The following is a 22,677-nucleotide window of genomic DNA, read 5'->3' on the forward strand; positions in this document are numbered from 1 at the left end:
CGTAAGAGGATGTTTAAGTTATACCGTTATAATGGAGAGAGGATGGCAGACCATACTTTATCCAACAAATACTAGGAAAGGACAGACTATTGGAGAGAAAGTAGAGGAGAGAAATACCCATACGTTGAATTGCATTTACAGAGAAACCCAACCTAGCTGCATGAGTTGCTGCCCCAATACGAAAACTATGACCTTTGTACAATTTTGGATTCAAACCGATGAATGTAATTCTTGCTTCTAAATGTTTTGAAACTAATGAATGTGCAGCTGGAGTGCCATCAATAAATTGAAAAAGGGGCCCTTTTGAATGTTTAAATTGGCACAAGTAATCAAAAAGAGCAAACACTGGGCAAAGTGCTTTTTCAGACTGGGCCTCTAGGCAAATGTTAACTGACTAACCAGATTGTATAGTTTTTGTGTGACGCAAAATTAAACTTTTCAATTTCCCCTTTACAGTTTCAAAATAAATGTCTGACCTTTGCAACACTTGATTCATAGATTGAGGTGTCCTTACAATTAATTCTCCTAATCTAAAAAAAATCCAAAAAATGCTGTAAGAAACAATGCTCTCAAAAGAATTCGATGATTCCAAGTAGAACATGTATGACGAATAGCATCCACAAGTTTTATGATAATTTCCTCCGTTATTGGGAGTCTTGAGTCTGTTACCTGGCCTGATTTTTGACATCCTTTTAACAATTTCTGAACAAGAAAATTCTGAGATGGGTCTGGCAAATTCAAAATTTTATGAAAGAATGAAATGGCCGAAACATGTGATGCCAATGTGCTAGGTGAATATTTGTTCTTATAAAGGTGAGCCAAAAAATACAAATAGTGGATATCTTTAATGGGAGATCAAGTGTTGTTGGTGACCAATGCAGCAACATGTCCCATGTATGTAGGTATGCTTTTTTGTCGCAGGGTTAAGAGAAGCCTGTATTAGATTGCGAGGCATTGGTGTTAAATGTGCAAAAGCTGGCATGGAACATGGGCTGTTTGTTTGTCTAAGAATGGAGCTTCCCTGAAAGCCTCCTGAAATTTTAAACGAGAGAGTCTGTCAGCAAGTACATTAGATTTTCCTGAAACATGCTTAGCTCTAAAATAGATATTGCACTGCATTGACACTAGTACAAGCCGACGTAACAGTTTCATGAGATTATGTTTTCTAGATGACTGTTTATTTATGACATCTACTACTGCCATATTGTCAGATAGGAACAATATTTTTTTTGTTTTGAAGTTCATGCCCCTATAATTCTAGATCTAATGCAATCACAATTGGAAAAAGTCCTTTGATGCATATATGATATTATATTAGGGCATCAGGCAACCTATCCGCATTTCGAACCCAACACTGCTGCAAACCGTGTGAATCTGAGGCATCAGTTTGCATATTTAGATGTTCTGAAGACATCCATTCTTTATTTAGGAAAACGGACTTTCAATTAAAGTAATCAATGAAATATGACCAGGTAGCTAAGTCAACTCTAGCTTCTTTATCTAACTTAACATATCGTTTAGAATCATCAAAACCACATGTGAGATTGATTAAACGCCTTACAAAGGCTCTTCTAGGTACTACTACCCCACACGCGAAGTTTAGAAGACCTATGGCTGACTGTAATCCTTTTAATGAGACCTTTTTGCACTTTTTTAATTGATCTAGCATTTCTCTAATTTTGACCTTTTCATATGGAAGTCTGCATTCCATTGTCACAGTATCTACTTCTATCCCATAAATAATGATTTTTGTTGTAGGAGTCTGCGTTTTTCGCATTTTAATGGGAATCCCAATTTGCTTGCACAAGAATAAGAAACTAGTTAGATCATCCCTACACTTTGTCGAGTTGGGTGGGCCAACAAAGAAAAAATCGTCCGGGATATGAGAGACTCCTGCTGCTTTAAAAACATTTTCCATTATCCACCGTAGTGCACAACTTAGTGTTTCAAAAATTTGACAACTGCTACTTGCTCCCATTGGTAAACACATATCATAATAAAATGAATTTTCCCAATGGAAATCTAATAGGTGATGATCTAGAGGGTGAATTGGAACTATCCTAAAGACATCTTCGATGTCAGATTTTGCCATTAAACTATTTAACCAAATTTTTGAACCAAAAAGACAACATTATCAATTGAATCATAGTGCACAGCAGAGAGCGCTTTTGGAATGTTGGCATTCACGGATTGATCTTTTGGGAAAGACAAGTCATGGAATATTCTGAAGTTACCCGAATTACCTTTCGACATTAAACCTAGGGGTGATACAATAAAGTGATCTAACGGGGGTGTAATGAATGGTCCAGCAATTCTACCCTTTTTTAGACCTATTTCAATGTATTCATTGATAATATTTGGGTGTTCCCTTGTTGATTTATGATTTCTTGACATCTCGGATATGTTGGGGTCTGCAACACAACCTAGTCGAAAACCTTGCTTAAAACCCTGTACTAAAAATCTGAAAGAGACCTATCATAATGAATTAGAAATTCACTTGATTTGTTTGGGTTGACTGGTGTTGGAAGCAGAAGACCCCCAGTGGTTGCTGTAGCTTTGGATTTGATATTTGATGATTGATTTCTTCTACCCCCTCGACAACTTGTTCTTGCATGATTTCCACAGCATAATTGGCATGTATGAGAGTAGGGGCATTGGTCATTTGAGCATCGTTCCCCATTGTTAAAGGCATAGCAGAAACGGACTTGCGTTCTGCTTGCCATTTTCCGAAAGGGCTGTTCGGCTATATTATTAACATAGGTACCCGTAGCAGCTTTCACCGTAAGTTCTTCAATGGGTTTTTGCCAGGGGATATTAACTGTTTCTTTTAACTGTCTAAAATTTTCATCATAGATTCTCCAAGCCTTTTCTCCTAACATGTCTCTTAACATTTCTCCTGCATTTCCCTATTTTATATATTTTAACAAGTGCGGGGCTTGGCTTGGAGATTTTTCCAGATAGATTGCTGTGAAAATCAAAAACGCATCTGTCCACTGATTAATGGACAGAGGTATTTTGGCTTTGTTGCATTTTGTTGTATTGTAACTGATCCAGCAGCAATATTTAAAGATATTGGATCCTCTCGTTGCTGCAGCAGCACGCGTAAATCTAAATACTGATCATCCCAGATTTTTATGTTTTATGCGCTGTGCTACTGTTGCACCGAGAGGGATCCCATCAGCGAGGGATATCCTGTGTGCTACTTTCGGTGTTGCTGGCTCACCTAAACTCAATAATTGATTAAGTTTTGCCGATATATTGCTTGTAGCATCTGAAGAAGGTCCAGCATCCTGCACACTGGATTCGGTGGTAAGAGTTTTATCTGCCACTTGCATGTCTTGAGGAGCCGCTTGTACAGCATTGGTGATGGGAGATTTGTCACTACCTTGTTGCTTTAAAATTTCGGCTGCCAGTTTTTCATAATCGATCTGAACCGATGGATGTTCCACAGATTTTGACACTTCACTCTGATTTTTTACTCTCTTTCCTCTTCTCGGGGTATCGACGTGGCTGGCCGTTTCTTTGGCATGGTTGAAACTGAAAAAGCAAATTCTAAAATTGTGTTTATCTACAATACATAACTTAGCCAAGAGAACAACTTCTAGTACTTTCTGATGTTCTATAGAAAGGCATCATCAAATTTCAGATAATGACCTTTTATAATTGAATACTTGATAAATATGACTTTATCAACCATGGCTTCAAAAACATTTAAGACTTTGAATATTCTTAGACATAAGTAACACTGATCAAATAAATCTGTTACTTTATACTGATTACTTAAAAATTTAAATAAAAGCAAAAGCCATGCATTGCTCATGATCATGTATTGATAGTTGACTTAGGCGGCTTTGAGACTCATGTACTACTAATTTTATTTTACTTACTTCTTGTAGATAATAACATATGATTTACTTTGAGGATAGTAGTTCACATAGATAGGTAATAGCCTTGAGACAATGAGATGACTTAGATAACTTTGAGACAGTAACATGGAAAACTTAGACATCATGTACTAATAGTTCACATTGAGAACAAATAACTTAGAAACAGTGACATGGAAAACTTAGACATCATGCACTGTTAGTTCACATTGCAAACCAATAACTTTGAGACAGTAACATGGAAAACTTAGACATCATGTACTGCAAGTTCTCATATAGTAAAAAAATTAATGTAGTTTTTTTTTTTTTTTTTTTTTTTTTACTTATCATTATCTCTAAGTATCTCTCTCTTATCTTACTCTATTTCACTCACATCCTATACATATATCTATATAGGCCTACATGTTTTTATATACTACTTCAAATTCATTTATACTGGCCTTAGCCTCCTGCAAGTGTTGACCACTGCATATTTGATACTATTAAGGTATTTGACCATGGGTACTGGATCGATACTGCATGATTTTGTAGATAGATGAACTCCATCAGGCCCCAGGTAATGAAGGTTAGTCCAAAAACCCCGGTGTTTCCAAAATGTCACATTTGGCAATGATGCAGACGCTGTGTTCAAAAGATGATTTATCTCAATAACACCATCGTTATATCCTGGTGGCAATTTGCGAGGGTCACGTTGGAGAACTTGACCAACAATTACGTGTTGTGCACCCGCACCGTGAATCAGAAAGTTAGTAAAAAAAAAATGATATTCCTTACAATCTTTGAGGGGGTGTCGAAAGATAGATCTTTACCTCCGATTTGTAGAAAACAAATATCTGGGGCTGTGGAAAATGCACATAGTGTTCTTGATGTAGCCAAACCATTAACTGTTAATCCCCCTGTTGATCCAAACAAAGATTCTTGTACTGTGCATTGTCTTTCATAAACTTGTTTTCCTTACAAATTAAGGCATGCACAAAACTTGAAGCATCTCAAACAAAATGTGTAAAAAAAAAAAAATCCTGTACCTTTTTTTATAATAAAAAAGATATCAAATGCAACAATTTGAGAAAATAAGCTAGGGAGATTGGATGGAAAGGTGTAGTGGATATCATTTTGTGAATTTGCTCACAGTACCAGTTCAAATATGTTGTATTAAGGTCATTTCAATGTCACAGAATCAGAAAACATTGAGACAAGTGCAATAACTGAATGTAATTCCTTTCATTGAACATAAAATGCCTTTCAAAACATGCAGATATTGAATGAACTGTTAATAACTATGTTACTAACTATGTTACAAACACTTGAAAGAGAGCCACTATGAAAGATGATATCATTGAAGTGAAAACAATTAAAGAACAACGAACGACCTTCACCATTTTTTTTATTGAACCATGAGAGCATGTTTGTCTATTAATCTCCTTTTGACACAATATCATTAATGCAAATATACAACTACTGTTAAACGGAGAACAATAGACAAACATGACCTGACTATGTACAAAGTCATTGAAAAAGTGGGCGTCCTCATTATCGTACGGAGAATCAAGATACTGTGATGACCCCCACCTTTGAAAACAGCTTCGAACTTTGTAAATACATACTTTTATTTAATGTAATTACGTAAAGTTGTAGATTACATCTTGACCATTCCTGCAATTAAAAGAAACAGCTTGTTTTGAAAGTTTATTTTGTCGCAATTTTCGCATGTCCTTAAGTGCAGTCATCCTTTATGTTAAAATTGCACTACGGAAAGTTAAGCTGGTTTCCTGCAAGGATAGTCAAAATGTCGGTCTCCGGAAATTTCTCTATACCTTACAATGTTGCTGCAAAGAAGCAAAGAGAAATGAAGGATATTTTTGAGAAAAAAGAAAGTCTAGAGAGCTGAGCACTCCCCCCCCACCCCCCGCACTCGCTAGATCTTAGTCACTGTAAGATTTTTTTTTTTATTCCACAAAATTGATCAAAGGAAAAGTTACAACTTAAGGTGTGCCATGGGAACTTCGAGTGTATCTAGGAGGGTCTTTTGAGCATCCCTAGAGATGAGTATTCTGAAATGTTCTGGTCATGGGTACAAAGATTAAGACATGTGTAAAACTAAAAAACAGAGAATACATTGAGGGATTAGATATATTACGAATCTGCTTCTCCTTCTCATCTTAGTTTGAGATGACCTTTTGCTTTATTTTATTGAACTACATTCATACATGTCTGTGTCATGATTGATCACGGAAGCTCAGACAATAGAGCGCTCGATATAGGTAGGAAATATTCCTTCGCCAAGCGCTCGGCACTTTGAAGAGAAAACTGTGCGTCTTTTGGATATAGACCTTAAAAACCAGGTCCCGTGTCATGACAGGCGTTAGCACGATCAAGACTTCTAAATGCTCAATGGATCTGAGTGCCGATTAAGGTCTAAAGTTGAAGCCCTTCACCGGTATATGGTAACGTCTTTACACAAGTGAAAAATTCTCGAATGAGACGTGAATCAACATACACTGATATATAGAACGACGATTTAATTATAACTTGACTCTATAAAATGACGTTTATGTATTTCCATTTACATATTCTTCAATGTCGATTATGGTATCTCTGCACCTGTACATGTAAACAAGTATAACATCAATACATTTTCGTTTCGCTGTTTTTTTTTGTTTGTTTTTTTAAACCTTTATTAGCTTTAACTTTTCATTTCCATCTAGTGCCAAAAAATATTCAGGATATAAAAACGTGTATAAAAAAGGGGACTCACAATTTCTTATATTGCCTTTGCAATAAAAATCAGTAACCACCAAGGGGTTTGAGAATCTGAGTCATTCTATCTCCTTTAACGACATTCTTTTATTGTTAAATTTATAATTCTACTTGTATTTTAACGGCAAAAATATTTTATTAACTTTCAGATATCGTCATAAATTATTTCGTTTGCTTCAATGCAAATTTATTGCCTGACCTGACAATTGCGAAGCTTTATTAGAATTGCACAAATGAAAAAAAAATTATCATAATAGAGAAATACCGACATCTTACGAACGAACGTAAGCAAAAAAAGGGATCGTTCATTGTATTCACAGTTGCATAATTGAATTCTTCAATGTTATTGAGATAAAATCCCTGCAAGATACCTCAAAACTACTTCTTGTTGTAGGCGCTACCGTAACGCTACAATACATTTCAATGGACATTTAAACGAGCAAAGGGGTTCCGAAAAGGGAAATGAAGGGGAAATTAAAAAAAAAAAAATTTTTATTGTGAAGCATGGTCAAAGTTTCTTTCTTACGGAAAAGAGGGCGAGGGAGAGGTAAAAAATAAACATAAAACAATAACCTTTTTGTTCATGCTACTGGCTAAACTTTGAACGTATGTAATTATAATATTTACAGTAAAGTTGTTTTTTTTTTATTTGACTCTTTTAACTGATTATGTAGGGAAGAGTGATGTAACTTCAACCAACTGGGCAATTTCGATCTATCGCGAGTACAGATAAAGTTGTGTTTAATAACTCTTATTGTGTATGTACGTACATCTATTTTATGCAGAAAAAAAAGTTTATAGCGAATTGTGCTTTTGACATTAATTATAGCTCTACGAGCGTAAGTTGCTCATTGACATATGAAGATATCTAAGAAGAAGCTCTATCAACCTGAAAATTACGAACGGGCACCCCCCCCCCCTCCCTCCGGCCGGATTCATGATATGTCTATGATACATGTATATTGAAGCCAGGTTTAATTTTTCGCAGAATATAGTATTTCGAACAAGTATTTCTAAGCCATTACGAGGAATTATCACCTCTGACAATATCGAAAAGAAAATTAATCAATAGCCATTCCTTACGTGACATAAATGAGAATGTTTTTGCAACTAAAACTCATGCACATTTAATTCAAAATATTTATTTTTTACAAATCAAAATGCTATGCAAGTCAGCTGAATAGAAATTGACCCTGTGCATATAAATGCTACATCGTTTAGTAAATTTCAGACACGTAGTGTCAGCCAAATTTTGTTACATGTACAATGTAATATGATAATGTTTGAAGAAAATATTGTTCTGAAAAAATGTTGGACCCCCCATCCCCCACACAGACACATACACATACACATGAAAGAGGATTTCAAAGTTTAAACAATTCCTCCCCCGTTTTTTTTTTCCTTGTCAGATTTTTCAGGTAAGTTGAATTTTTCTTTTCTGCCCCCCCCCCCCCCGTCCTACTTCACATATACAGTGTATCTTGTAATTTTATATTCCGACGAATAATGCATGCTTAACAAACAATGACATAATGGAACATAACTTGAGTACAAAGAAAATTTAATAAAAAAAACCCTACCGTACCTAAATGCATAAATTGCAGCTTTTTTATAATCCACGTATTATCTATACAGATATTACATATACAATAAAAAGCAACCGCAAGATAAACTAGATGCTGTCATGAGACAGTAATACCCGCACTAAGGTGTTTGCCTCTAAATGCACACGCTTTCATATTGGGTCTAACAATTGAAAAAGTCCAAATAATTCTATAATTTACACAGTACATGTATTCGTCATGCTCAGGTGACCATGTGACCCATGAACCTCTTATACGCATTTCATATACTTAATTCATTACCAGTCTGAAATAACAGAATTTAATTAATAATGTAAATTAGGTTTTGATAAAAGGGGGGGGGGGATATAAATTTTTGGCCCATAATTGGAACTTTTTAAATTTATTTTCTCAATTTAATTTGGCAAAAACCTCCTTTAAAAGCCATACCCAATCAATTTTGTCACCCCCCCCCCCCCCAACACACACACACAATTTGCCTGTTTTTGGAAATAGGCCTAGATGGCAAAGTTATGTTAAAACATCGTTTGTTATGATAATTTAAAATTTGTTCTTGTACTTTACATGTATGTGAACACCTTTTTGAAAATTTCTACATCAGATTGGGCTTGCGTCACCCTACCAGTACTAGTACTAGTTTTACCATTTCATTTTTAGATTGCACATGCCATGTGACATGGTGCAGTGTTACATGTATATCAGTGGAAATTAATTCATATTTGTGTTTTAATTGGATTATATTTCATGAAGTTGACAGGACCTATGACAGTTGGTAAGTACAAGTTTAAGTATAGATTGGAGTAAAATAAACCGAAATGCAAATGGTTAGGTTAAAGTTTAAAAAGGATCAAAGATCATCAGCAATCTCCTATGCAGAGTTGTCGTTCGTTTCTCTCTCAGACACTGAATGTATGAGCCGATGGTAGAGAGTGGATCATTCTGAAGAGTTATCTCCCGTTGTCGACATTACATTCAGTTAAAGGCACAGATCCGGGAATTTTTTTCCGGGGGGAGGGGGGGGGGGTCCACACCTCGGTCCAAAAAATTCCAGCCCAGAATTTCCTGAGGAGCAAAAAAAAAAAAAAAACAACAACAACAACAAACAAACAAACAAAATAAAAACAATGATGGTGGGGTCCATGTTTTTAAAGGGGGAGGGCATCCAAAGTCATTTTTTATTTGCTTCTGTAAATCAGTATATAGTCCTATTTAAACAAGCATTCTGAGAGTATTGCATTAGCAATACTAGTCCCCTACCGGCAAGTGTAATCTGGTTGCCGTTAAAAATTGAAAAGGCCATAATTCCGTCAAAAATAAATGAAGCGGGACGAAATGCAAACTTGATCTATAACTAATGATGGTAAAGTCAAATACCAAAAATCAGCTCAATATCTGAAAGCGTTTAGAAGAAAATTGTGGAAAACCCTTAAAAATTGAAAAGGCCGTAATTCCGTCAAAAATCAATGAAGCGGAACGAAATGCAAACTTGATCTGTAACTCATCAGGATACACTTACATACCAAAAATCAGCTCAATATCTGCAAGCGTTTAGAAGAAAAGTGCGGAAAACCAAGTGGGACAGACAGACAGAGGGACAGACGGACAGACAGACAGACGGACGGACAGACTCAGAGGAAACCTATAGTCCCCTCCGGTTTCACGGGTAGGGGACTAATAACTCTGCAAATTCCAGGGGGGGGGGTTCCAATCTCCCTAGCCGCTCCCTGTCCCTGAAATGGCAAATGATCATGTGACTCCTAAATAGTAGAAAACTTTTCCATTTGACTATACATAATTTTGTTTCTTGTGTTATTATGTCATGTACATCTAATGGTTTAAGGTTATGAACCCCTGGAGGTCATCCCCACTCTCTTAATGAACTGGAAATGTTCATAATATGACTACATCAAATTAAATAAAAGTGCATCAATGATAAGATTACTTGACATTTCATTCATGAATTTGGGTCAACCCATGTACCCTCCTAGAATTAGGAATGAAAATCATTCAAAGAGATGGACCATTAAACTATTTGTATATATTCACATTTTTTTTATGTCAAACCAAAGTATTAGACTAGTTTGCATACATGAACAAACAGGGGTCTGGGAAGGGGCAAGGGGAAGGAGTTATCTCTTTATATCTTAATTGTTGAAAATTCCTAAAATGAATGTTAACCTCAAATCCGACTTGTACGTCTTCATTACTTTTAAGTGGTGGTGTCTCCGTATGAGTGAAAAATTCCCAAGAGGGACATTTAACAACAAACAAACATTAATGACTTAAAAAACACAATATACATGTACATGTTTATTAGTCAATGGATATACTTCTGATCATATCTCTAGTTCTCCCTTGAATCAGAAATGATGATATAAATATTTTAAGAATGATTAAGAGTTGAAAAGGTTGTGCATTTTAAAATTCACTAAGCTCTGTGGTTGAATTAGCTATACCAGTTTAGCTTATTTTGCTACTCAAAGCACCTTGATTAACTATTTTTAATCATACTGTTTTCTGAAATGTGAAGTTTTTTCAACATGGATACAAGTCATACCTTTTCAGCTTCTGAAAACAATGCATGAAAAAAAAAAACTGCTTTTCAAATACTGTAACTCTTTCCAAATACTTGTGATCATCAGTTTTTAGCTCACTTGAGTTTTTCTGGTTTTCTGATCACATTTTGTTTGTCATCATCTGTCCGCCTGTAAACTTTTTACATTTTTGTCTTCTTCACTAGAACCGCTGGGCCAATTTCAACCAACCCTGCCACAAAGCATCTTTGGGTAAAGGGGATTCAAGTTTGTTCAAGTGAAGGGTCACACCCTCTTTCAAGGGGGGATAATCAAGAATTAGTGAAAATTTGGTGGTATCATTTTAAAAAAGTCTTATCAAGAACCACTGACTGGGCCCAAAAAGTTGAAACTTTCTTTACATAGACAGTGTACCTTCAAATTTGTTAAAATTATGACCCACTGGGGTAGGGTGGGGCCACATATGGGGATCCAATGATTTACATAGAAAAATGCAGGGGATTTTTTCCATCATAAATCTTCTTCTCATGAACAGCAAGGGCATTATTGTCGTCCGTTTTCACAAAATGGACCTAGGGGACATTAAATCTCATTTGTCTGTCAGTCTGTCCATTTGTCAGTCTGTCCGTCTGTCACAATAAATTTAACCTTGGTCATAACTTCTGAATAATAAGAGATAAGGGCTTTCATATTTCACATGTACATTACCTACAAGAACTTTCTAAACATACCATGATTCTTGAACCCATGACCTTGACCTTGAAGTTTGACCCACTTTTCAAAAAATTTAACATTATTTTAAATGATCATTTTGAAAGAGAAAAGATAGGGCGTTCATATTATACATGTATATTACCTGTGACAAGACCTTTCTAAATATATCACGACTTTTGACTCTGTGACATTGGCCTTGAAGTTTAACCTACTTTTCAAAAATGTTATATTTCCTTATAACTTTTGATTGAGAAGAGATAGGACTTTCATATTTGACATGTACATTACCTGTAACAAGATGTTTCCAAGCATGTTATGATTTTTTTACCCCTTGACCTTGATGTTTTTTACCTAATTTTCAAAAATTTTAACTTTGGTGATTACTTTTGAATGACATATGATAAGGCCTGCATATTTGAAACAATATGTCATAAATAATGGCATCCCATCCACTAGGACACGGAAAGCAGGGGACCACAATTCTTTGAATTTGCTTGTTAGTCATTTTGATATGGAAACATCCTCATATAGTGTAGATTCAAGTTTTTTATGCCCTGCCATGAATATGGCCAAGGCATATAGTGTTTATCATGTCCGACTTCAATAAAACGTCATATGCTGATACATACTGATGTAAGCTTTTCAACTGCATCAAAATTTTTGACCTTGACTTTTCCTTTGACCTTGACCTTACTTTTCTGAAATTAGTGTCTAGATCAGTTTTGAATAAACAATTCAAGATATATTTATCAAACTTCATATGCTGATATATACTGCTGAGAGATATCAATTGCATCAACTTTTTTGATCTTGACTTTTCCTTTGACCTTGACCTCACTTTTTTAAATTAGTGTTTATCTACGTTTTAAATAAACCATTTCTGATATTTTTATTGAACTTCTATGCTAATAGTTAATACATACTGATATAAGCTTTTCAACTGCATCAGCATTTTGACCTCAACCTTTCCTTTGACCTTGACCTCTCTTTTCTCAAATAAGTGTTAAGCTCAGTTTTAAATAAATCATTCAAGATATTTTTATCAAACCTAATATGCTGATATGTATTAGTGAGAGCTATTCAACTGCATCAAAAACTTTTCACCTTGCACTTTCCTGTGACCTTGACCTCCCTTCTCTTTAATTTGTATTTTGCTTAGTTTTAAAGAAACAATCTAAGATATTTTTATGTAAGCATGCACTTATACATAATTTTGTGAGAATTTATCATCTATATCCATTTTTTTTTTTTTTTTTTTTTTGATTTTAGTTTCAATTTTAAAGAAACTGTTCAAGATATTCTCATCAAACTTCATACACTCATACAAATTTTCATGTTGCATTAGTAATATACATTCGGCGGGGCATTTATGTCCTATGGACATATTTATAGTTTTCAAATCATGACCTCCGAGGATAGGGTCAGGCCACAATAAGGGATCAAAGTTTTATAGAGATTTAAAAGGAAAAAAAAAATATTCAAAATTCTTCTTTTTAAGAACAACAAAAGCATGATTAATATGGAAACATTCCCAAGAAGTGTAGATTCAAGTTTGTACAAATCATGACCCCATGGGTTAGGGAGGGGCCATTTTTTTCCTGCCCCTATTTGCTATCCACATGGAAATGCAAATTTTAAAACCATTTTACACATCCACAGGACAAAATAAATCATCTTCCAAATGATCATGATTTAAGGCTAGTGCATAAAATATAAGGGAAGTTCTGGGAACCAGGATGTCTAAACATGTTAAATATTTTTTTAAAAAAATTTGACCCCCATTTGACCCCCAGGGGGAAAATAAGAATTCCGAAACCTTACTGCACATCTATAGGACACCACCAACCATCTCCCAAAGGACGATTAGGCTACTGTGTAAAATGTAAGAGGAGTTTGATAACCAGGGGCTTTTTGCATAAAAAACGTTATTTTTCGACCCCTATTTGACCCCATCGTGAAAATGAAAACTCCGAAACCTTACTGCACATATACATGACACCACCAACCATCTCCCAAAAGACGATTAGGCTACTGTGTAAAATGTAAGAGGAGTTCAGGGAACCAGGGGCTTTTTGCATAAAAAACTTTTTTTTCGACCCCCATTTGACCCCCAGGGTGAAAATGAAAATTCCGAAACCTTACTGCACATCAACATGACACCACCAACCATCTCCCAAAAAACGATTAGGCTACTGTGTAAAATGTAAGAGGAGTTCAGGGAACCAGGGGCTTTTTGCATAAGAAACGTCATTTTTCGACCCCCATTTGACCCCCAGGGTGAAAATGAAAATTCTGAAACCTTACTGCACATCTGCAGGACACCACTAACCATCCCCCAAAAGATGATTAGGCTACTGTGTAAAATGTAAGAGGAGTTCAGGGAACCAGGGGCTTTTTGCATAAAAAACGTCATTTTTCGACCCCCATTTGACCCCCAGGGTGAAAATGAAAACTCTGAAACCTTACTGCACATCTGCAGGACACCACCAACCATCTCCCAAAAGATGATTAGGCTACTGTGTAAAATGTAAGAAGAGTTCAGGGAACCAGGGGCTTTTTGCATAAAAAATGTCATTTTTCGACCCCCATTTGACCCCCAGGGTGAAAATGAAAATTCTGAAACCTTACTGCACATCTGCAGGACACCACCAACCATCTCCCAAAAGATGATTAGGCTACTGTTTAAAATGTAAGAGGAGTTCAGGGAACCAGGGGCTTTTTGCATAAAAAATGTTATTTTTCGACCCCCATTTGACCCCCAGGGTGAAAATGAAAATTCTGAAACCTTACTGCACATCTGCAGGACACCACCAACCATCTCCCAAAAGATGATTAGGCTACTGTGTAAAATGTAAGAGGAGTTCAGGGAACCAGGGGCTTTTGCATAAAAAATGTTATTTTTCGACCCCCATTTGACCCCCAGGGTGAAAATGAAAATTCTGAAACCTTACTGCACATCTACAGGACACCACTAACCATCTCCCAAAAGATGATTAGGCTACTGTGTAAAATGTAAGAGGAGTTCAGGGAACCAGGGGCTTTTTGCATAAAAAACGTCATTTTTCGACCCCCATATGACCCCTAGGGTGAAAATGAAAATTCCGAAACTTTACTGCACATCTACATGACACCACCAAACATCTCCCAAAAGATGATTAGGCTACTGTGTAAAATGTAAGAGGAGTTTGAGAAATAAGAGTGTGACAGACGGACGGACGGACGGACGGACGGACAGACATGAGTAACAACAATATACCCGAACTTTCTTTAGAAAGTGCGGGTATAATTAAGTGAAGATCGCCGTTTAATACATCATCCAAAAAGATACTGTCTACCATATGAATGCTCGTTTATTTCTTTGTAGTGATATTGTATACATACATATATATATATCCGATGGTGACGCCAAAGTCCGATCTTCTCGCCAAACTCTGATGGTTTGATGTCGGTACGGACGCCAAAGTCCGATGGTCACGCCAAAGTCCGATGGCTCGTTTCCTATGAAACGCACTGCGCTAATGTGCGATGGTCTGACACGCCAAAGTCCGATGGTGCGGCGAAACAATCAACGTTTATGACGACACAATGATCCTTGACGCCGTTGTCCTGCATTCAAAAGCCCATCAGTTCAGTATTCTTCCTCGCATACAATTTTACTGATTTTGATTATTACTTGCACCCACCAGAGATATTAGGGTTAGTCCTCGCATACCACTTGTCTGATCAGGGTTAGACCTTGCACACTATTCGACTGATTAGGGTTAGACTAGCACCAAGTCAAAATATTTTGGTTATAGTTGATACACATTTTTCGACTGATTAGGGTTAGTCTCGCACCTATCCAAAAGATGAGGGCTAGTCCTTGCATTTATAAAATTTATTTGTATTTTTTTTTTAAAAGAATTGGACCTTGGCATGGCGCGGCATTGCAGTTTGGCGCAGTAGTACTATGACGTCACAAACGTCAATCTTTTTCCGCACCGTCGGACTTTGGCGTGTCAAACCATCGGGGTTTGGTGCAGACCATCGGACTTTGGAGTCCCATCGCACTTTGGAGTCCTACATATATATTTAAAAGGATCTACCCTTCCTACTTTATGAATTAGTTACTTTTTCTTTCACTAGATACAATATGGGGTTTTTTTCTCGCCCTATTGCACATGCAAGTACTGTCTCATTTCACTTTTTTAAGGATTGTAGTATATGGAAATTTCTATTTCATGTATTTAGACAAATGAAATGAAAACGGACATTTTATTCGATGAATTGAGCTTAGACCCCCTCTACCTCTCCTATACAAACATCTACTTTTACATTTTCCAAAGTAGTTTCACCCATTTTCTGATTTTTAATAGTTGATTTCTGTAACGTTGGAAAACAATGCTTATTTATTGTCAATTGTTTTTTTTTTTCTCTCTCTCTCTTAAAAACACATAAATGTACACTTTTAATACAAGGCACTATATATATATGCGCATCACCTAGTAACTTGTTGTCTTTGCACGGATTTATACAGGTATGAGGTTAGATTTTTTCATGCTATAAAATGTAACTTTTCCCCCAAGTGTGCACATCGCACACTAGTATTTACATGTACGTATAATCACTGACGCATGACAAACGTGTTTCCTAATCCGTCTTCGGTATTATGGAGTATTTTCTTCTATTTGTCCGCTTTTAATTACATTGTAAGTGATTACAGAAAATTAGACAGGAGAAATTATCATTTACAAAGGAGTTAAAACACTATCCGTTCTATAATACACATACACTTAATTGCTCCGATTTTTAACTATATATAGGTTCAATAACTGGTCCCGGGAAAACTACCGAGATACGGGAAGTTAGGGCGAGTTACGTTCGTTCGAGAGATGTCGGTATTTCTCTATAAACACATCATGATATCATGATCTAATTGTTTCCTTCATATATATTGAAATAAGTTGTTAAATTTAACTTTTAATGTAATAATTTTATTACAATTACAATGTAACTTGATTATTAATCAGATGAAATATGTATTTTGTATATGAAGCTCTTTTAGAATCAACATTTTGTTTGCTAATGTACAGATGCTTGAGGTAGTTAAACAAGCATTACATGTGGTTAGAGTTAAAACTAATGATTGTGTCGTAACAGTTAAATCATGTTTAATAAAATTTTAACTGTTAAGAAGCTTAACCACTAACATTTTACTTAATAATGATCAAACTTACTTAGAAACAATCGCGCTTTTTCAATGGCTTATTGGACAGTCACTGCAGTTCATTCGATAGACTACTCGCTCTTTGATCGGAATTTCGTGGGTTCAATCCCCAGCTTCGACTGACCTAAGTCGACAAAATATAGATAGCAACTGTATCTTTACCAACAACTCGGCACTTTGAAGGGGTTATCAAAAAGTTCGTGGACAGACGCGATAAAATTTATTTAATACTATATTGCTTTTGATGACAGAAAATGTAAGGAACAGAAAGCAAGAAAAGATTAATAAAATTCAGCTTGAAAGTTTGATAATTTTCCAAATCATCATGAAATAAAAACACACACACACATTATATGATCACCCGGCGCTGTCGCCATTTAGTTTCATGACGTCTGACAACGTCCTTGTTTCCCAATGTCAGCTCCCTCTGCCTCAGTACACTTATTTTGAGGATATTCTCTGTAGTTAAGTGAAAACCTACACCCGTCTTGTTTCTATGACTTTAAAATATTATGAACAGCTGATTTCAATGCATTAATATTGTAAATGGATCTATACATAGGGAAAGATCCTAATTTGCTTGTAGGGACTTCAATGTCTACCACACATGATCAACGTTACTTTTCGACTTTGGACACCCTGTCTACAAACCGACTTTAACTGTGCATCTCTTCACTCGATGAATCAGTTTTTGCATTTAATAACAAGTACCATGGATGCATTTTATTTCTCAGCAACCCGTTTAAACATTTTCTAGGTCTATGCCAATTTTTCCAGGGAGCGAAACTTTAAAAAAAAATGTCGGAAAATGACACCCTCCCCCCTTTAGACATCAATTTTAACCCTTTACTTGTTTGAAAATTCCATATAAAATTTACGATAAACTTACATAGAACTTACAGAATGAGGTAAAAATTGCAACTTTTAGGGAACAATTGTGTCATGAATGAATTCACGGAATTTTCGGATGACAAATGCTCATATAAAAAGGTTTTTTTTTTTCTCAGTTACACTTAAATGGAAAATACGTCCTGTTCAAGGTTGCGCCGCCTGGACATACAATTCTTACAATAATATTAATAATTCATTAAAAAAGATAAATCTTATGATTTATATATATATATTTTTATATAGTTAGAAAAGATGATGTTTATCAAACGTTTAAAATTCATTGATGTACCTCAAGCGGTTTTTAGCCGGACTCCGTAGTGTAAACTATGGCCCGGCTTACGGGATCGCCTATCTGCGCGGATTAATCCAACAACCGGCAATATAAACATTATCTATCAAATTAGATCAGTTTCTGTTCTCAAATAATACATGATGATGACGCTTGGTTAATCTTTTAAAATTTTCAAATATCAGAAACATATAGTTTTCTCATGTCAGACAAGCTTTTAAAGGAACTTAATACTTGTGTGAAAGTGAACGTAACCTCTGCTGCCATATGTACACACAGGCCACGTCCCAGATAGCATAACTATGTTGGGCCAACGTTGGTAAATGGTTGTACAGTTGGCCGAAGGTTGGCGTTGGCTAGACAACGTTGGACCAATGTTACCATGTCAATCTTTTCTTTAGTAGCCAACCATGTTGGGATTCTTACGTTTGCCCAACGTTGGTCCAACATTAAGCAACTCCTTTTTGCTATATTTTCTACGGAAGTTGGGATTCTAAAGTTGGCCCCGCGTTGGCCCAACGTTTGTTACCTTAACAATTAAACTTGATTATTTAATCTGGCAACAGTATGTTTGGCCAGTGTGAGCATGCGTTTTCTCTACATTGGTCCAACGTTGTCCCATCGTCGTACTGCGAGCTATAAGACGATGTGCATATAAATTGGGAGTATTACGTTGGGTCATTGTCGGCCCAATGTTTGCCAAGTCATGGTTATTAACACTGGTAACATGAACATGATCATTGTGTGCTGAGAATGTAATGCTGGCCAAACCGAAGTGCATTTCGGTTTCATTAAAATTTTATTATAAAAAACTGGCTGTTAAAAGAGAAGAGATTTTTTTAATTACTCACTGAATTTTGGTTTAAATTGAAATGAAAAAATTCTACCAGAACCCAAGTTATAAAAAATAGCATCAAAATCATTAATAAAAATTATAGTAATGTACGAAAACTGCAAGTAGAAGTTTCATTCCACACAATAAATAGAGTTGTAGATTCTATATCTAGCATCTTGGAACTAAAGTGTTGTGTTTAGAACTCCAAATATTTAGGTCAGTGGTGAAACTCACTTGCTCAGCGGGTGACTGGCCGGTTTCCTAGGAGACGAGCATCTTAATCAGATCTTGCAAACTCAGAGCGGTCACTTTCTTATCACGCCTGCACTGGAACAAAGCATACTTTGTTACTCAGAAAAGAGAAAATGGATTATTTTAGCCCTTGAATTGTAAGTAAAATTGTTGTGTGTGATTGATTGATAGAATTTTATGCTTTGTTAAAACTTAACTTACGCATAATGTGAAAATTATTAAAGAAGGTATTAAAAAAAAATAACACTTGTTTCAAAATGTTCATGTATATTTACTAGTTATCTGTTTGTAAGCAAAATACTTTATTTAATGATAGGGTATTTTTAACATTCATAGCAACTGGTGGAGAGAAAAAATCCTCTGTGTCATGTGTCCTTAGATGCAAGAATTATTTTCCTGAAAGACATGGCTTCTAGCATAAAAAACAACAATCGCATGGACAGGAAAAAGGAGTGGACAATTCAAATGTAATATGGACAGGAGAAAATGCACAATTAATTTACATTCCTACATTCTACAAGTTTGAAATAGTGGATTCCTACACCAGAGAAATTTAGAAGTGATTATTATTAATAGTGATGTGGAATATATACTTGAAAAAAACATTTGAACTATCCCTTCCCCAGCTGATTGCATTCAATAATTAACATTCCTTAATGAAAGTGACATGAATACTCTAAAACATTAGTAAGAGGAACAAGTTGATTTTCTAAAATTGATTAAATTCATTGTATTGAAATGATGGGAATTAAAACAAATATACAGGAACTGTATTGTACTTCTATGATTGAAAGCCAATCATTTGCCATGTAAGTTGAATGCGAGTCCAACGTTGGTCCGATGTTGGTGATACGATTACTATATAGGCATATACATGTACCTTTACAACGTTGACCCAACGTTGGCCTTTCTGTTACAATGCGACATACATGTACATCGTTGGCCCAATGTTGGCCCTACGATTACATTACTATGTTGGGCCAACATTGCGCCAACATGTTGGGCCAACAAAGTGCCACAGTGCACTTAGACATTGCGCCAACGTTGTTTGCCAACGTTGGGCCAACAAAGTGTGTTACGTTGGATCAACGTTGTCCCAACGTATGCATGCTATCTGGGGTGCGACATAGAATCAAAATATTTTTTAGCTGATAAGACAACCTCTATTTATAGAATGATGGAAAACTTCACTGTCTCTCCACGCGTGCATAGTATATGCGCAGTTGCATCCGACCTTGTTACTAGGTGGATTTGTTGCGATATTTAGCATTTTAAATTAAAATTTAAAAAAAGGAAAAAATAATCAAAGATGACAATAGTATTGCGAACTGCAAATTGAAAATATCGAACAAAATAATCTGTAGAATGTTGTCCCAATCAAATCAAATGTGGTTAATGTTTTGCGATATCCTGACACTGACACTGAGGTTATACAGGTACATTGTTATATAGAGATGATTAAAAGAAACTGTTTTTCCTGTGTTTTAAAAAACGTTTTAGATGCATTTAATAAGTTATTGCAAAATAATATTTCTGAACTTCTTATGTAGCAGTTATTTCATGTATGTTTCATATAAAACGATACTGGTCACTGCTCTTTAAATAAGCCCTGCTCACAGTACTCCTGTGTACTTTGGCAATTTTATGGCGCTAGTCAACGAACTTTTTGATAGCCCCTCGTATGTTTCGCATTTCGTGGAATGTATGATCATAAATTCTCGTAAGTACGTTAAAGTCATATATGGTTTATTTTGTTTTATAAGTTTAGACTAACTAAAACTAAAAACATCTTTCTATTTCTTTAATTAGTTTATATAAAGATAGGACTTTCCTGTAAATTACACAATTTATATCAGCCACGTTTCAAAGATATTAGAAATTTAAAACAATAACCGATTTAATTACCGACTCCGCATTTGAATAACAGACACAGTTTAAAGTCAATTTAATTATAAAAACATCAGGTTATTCAAGTTCAAAATCGGTGAAAATTTCATTTTGAATAACATAATTCATTTTATCATATATCATCTACACTCAATCCCGTATTTTTGTTTTTTTTTTTTTAGCTCAGATACGCCATATAACAGCTTTAAAATACTCCTAGGGTGAGGAAATATGTAGCCTCAAGCATCGCAGACTTCAGATAAAACCTGTTCAACATTATGAAGATGAAAATATTCCAAGATATCTAGTTATTTTGTATGAAAAATATTTTTCTCTTATTCCACTTTGGGACAACATTACAGAAAACATATGGGTTTTAACAAAGGTCAATTATATTCCCACAAATCAAATGTCACAGATGTTTAAAATATTTTATGTAAAGCGGGAATTGATATTTCTGATAGAAACATTTCAAAAGATTCAGAACGAGTAATGTGCTTTACAAGACTTAAATTGATGGATTTTCTGACAATGCTGCTGTGAGGAGAAGTAAAAAGTGCATGCGAACCAACGAGAACAGTTTAGAATTTTGAATCGCCCGCAACAGGAGAAAAAAACCCGTCTAATGTTATTAAATCTGAATCCGCATCTGCATCATTGAATGAAGAATCTGCCCCTGTATTGAAATCCGTCCCTGTCATTCCACTTGATTCTCAAATCAATAAAAACATCAAACTAACGTTCTTTGCTCCTTCTGTAGTTAATTGTATTAAATCATAAAAGACAGCAAATATATATTTTTTTTAAATTTAGGTATTTTATTTCCAAAAAAAAAAAAATATATATATATATATATATATATATTTTCCTTGATGAATTGTTTTTCTTCACCATTTAATCTCCTAAGTGTTTATTTCACAGCTAGCCGTCAATCAAAATGTCATGTAACTATGAAGGTTAGCAATAAAATTTTAACAAATAAGGGAAATTAATAGAAATTTACTTATTGTAATTGGATGAAAAAGCAGGTTAGTTTCTAAGTATGAAAAGCACTGCAGAAAAGCTGTTCACAGCTCACCAAACAGTCTGATATTTTAATCACTACAACTCTGCCAGTTTAAGAGACTCTCTTGATATTTTATAAAGCTGGTCACGTTATCTTGCACTATTAGGATTTTCACCTTAGATTCCAAAAAAGAAATCCCTGACGTTCCCATGTCCCTGACATTTTCCTGTTTCCCCTGATTTTCTCCTAAGATACCCTGTCGTTGTCCCTGACTACACTGTCTACTCCCTGACTTTGCCCCTGTTACCACTGTCTAACACCTGGTGTCCCCTGATATTCCCTGACGTCCCTGTGAACTCCCTGATGTCCCTTGACTGAGTCCCTGACCACCCTGTTAACCCCTTGTCGTCCCCTGACATTCATTTTTACCAGGAAAAAGGGTTAAAATATATTTTTGTTGCTTTTTACTTGTGAGAAAATTGATACCTTACTCTTAGCAATTTTCAAGTTTTGTGAAAATGTAGATTTAATCATTAGTTTTTCTATTTGAAATATCTGTAGTAAATTCTTTCAAAATATTATTTATTGATTGTTTGGTAGCTTTTCAGATAAATCTTAAGTAGAATAAATGCCAGTTATTTTGAAAAGAATGAATTACCATTTTATTGCGACTTATGTAGCATGAATGTAATTTAGGTTAAGTTTTTATTTATTTATTCTTTTAATGTATCTGTTTAAACATTAATTTGACTGTTTATTTATCTATTTATTTTATTTATTTATTGATTGATTCTTTTTATTTAATCAACTTATTTAATTTATTTTTACATATTTCTTTT

The 22,677-nt window shown here is 35.2% G+C and overlaps 1 pseudogene; it reads right to left on the minus strand.

Annotated features, from left to right (window-relative positions):
* Positions 1–1,828: 1,828 nt before the first annotated feature.
* Positions 1,829–22,261, minus strand: LOC133176231 (uncharacterized; annotated as a pseudogene).
* Positions 22,262–22,677: the final 416 nt, after the last annotated feature.

This window comes from Saccostrea echinata, unplaced genomic scaffold (genome assembly GCF_033153115.1).
Source record: "Saccostrea echinata isolate AGI-Se365-2 ecotype Australia unplaced genomic scaffold, CSIRO_AGI_Sech_v1 ptg000072l, whole genome shotgun sequence".
NCBI lineage: Eukaryota > Metazoa > Mollusca > Bivalvia > Ostreida > Ostreidae > Saccostrea > Saccostrea echinata.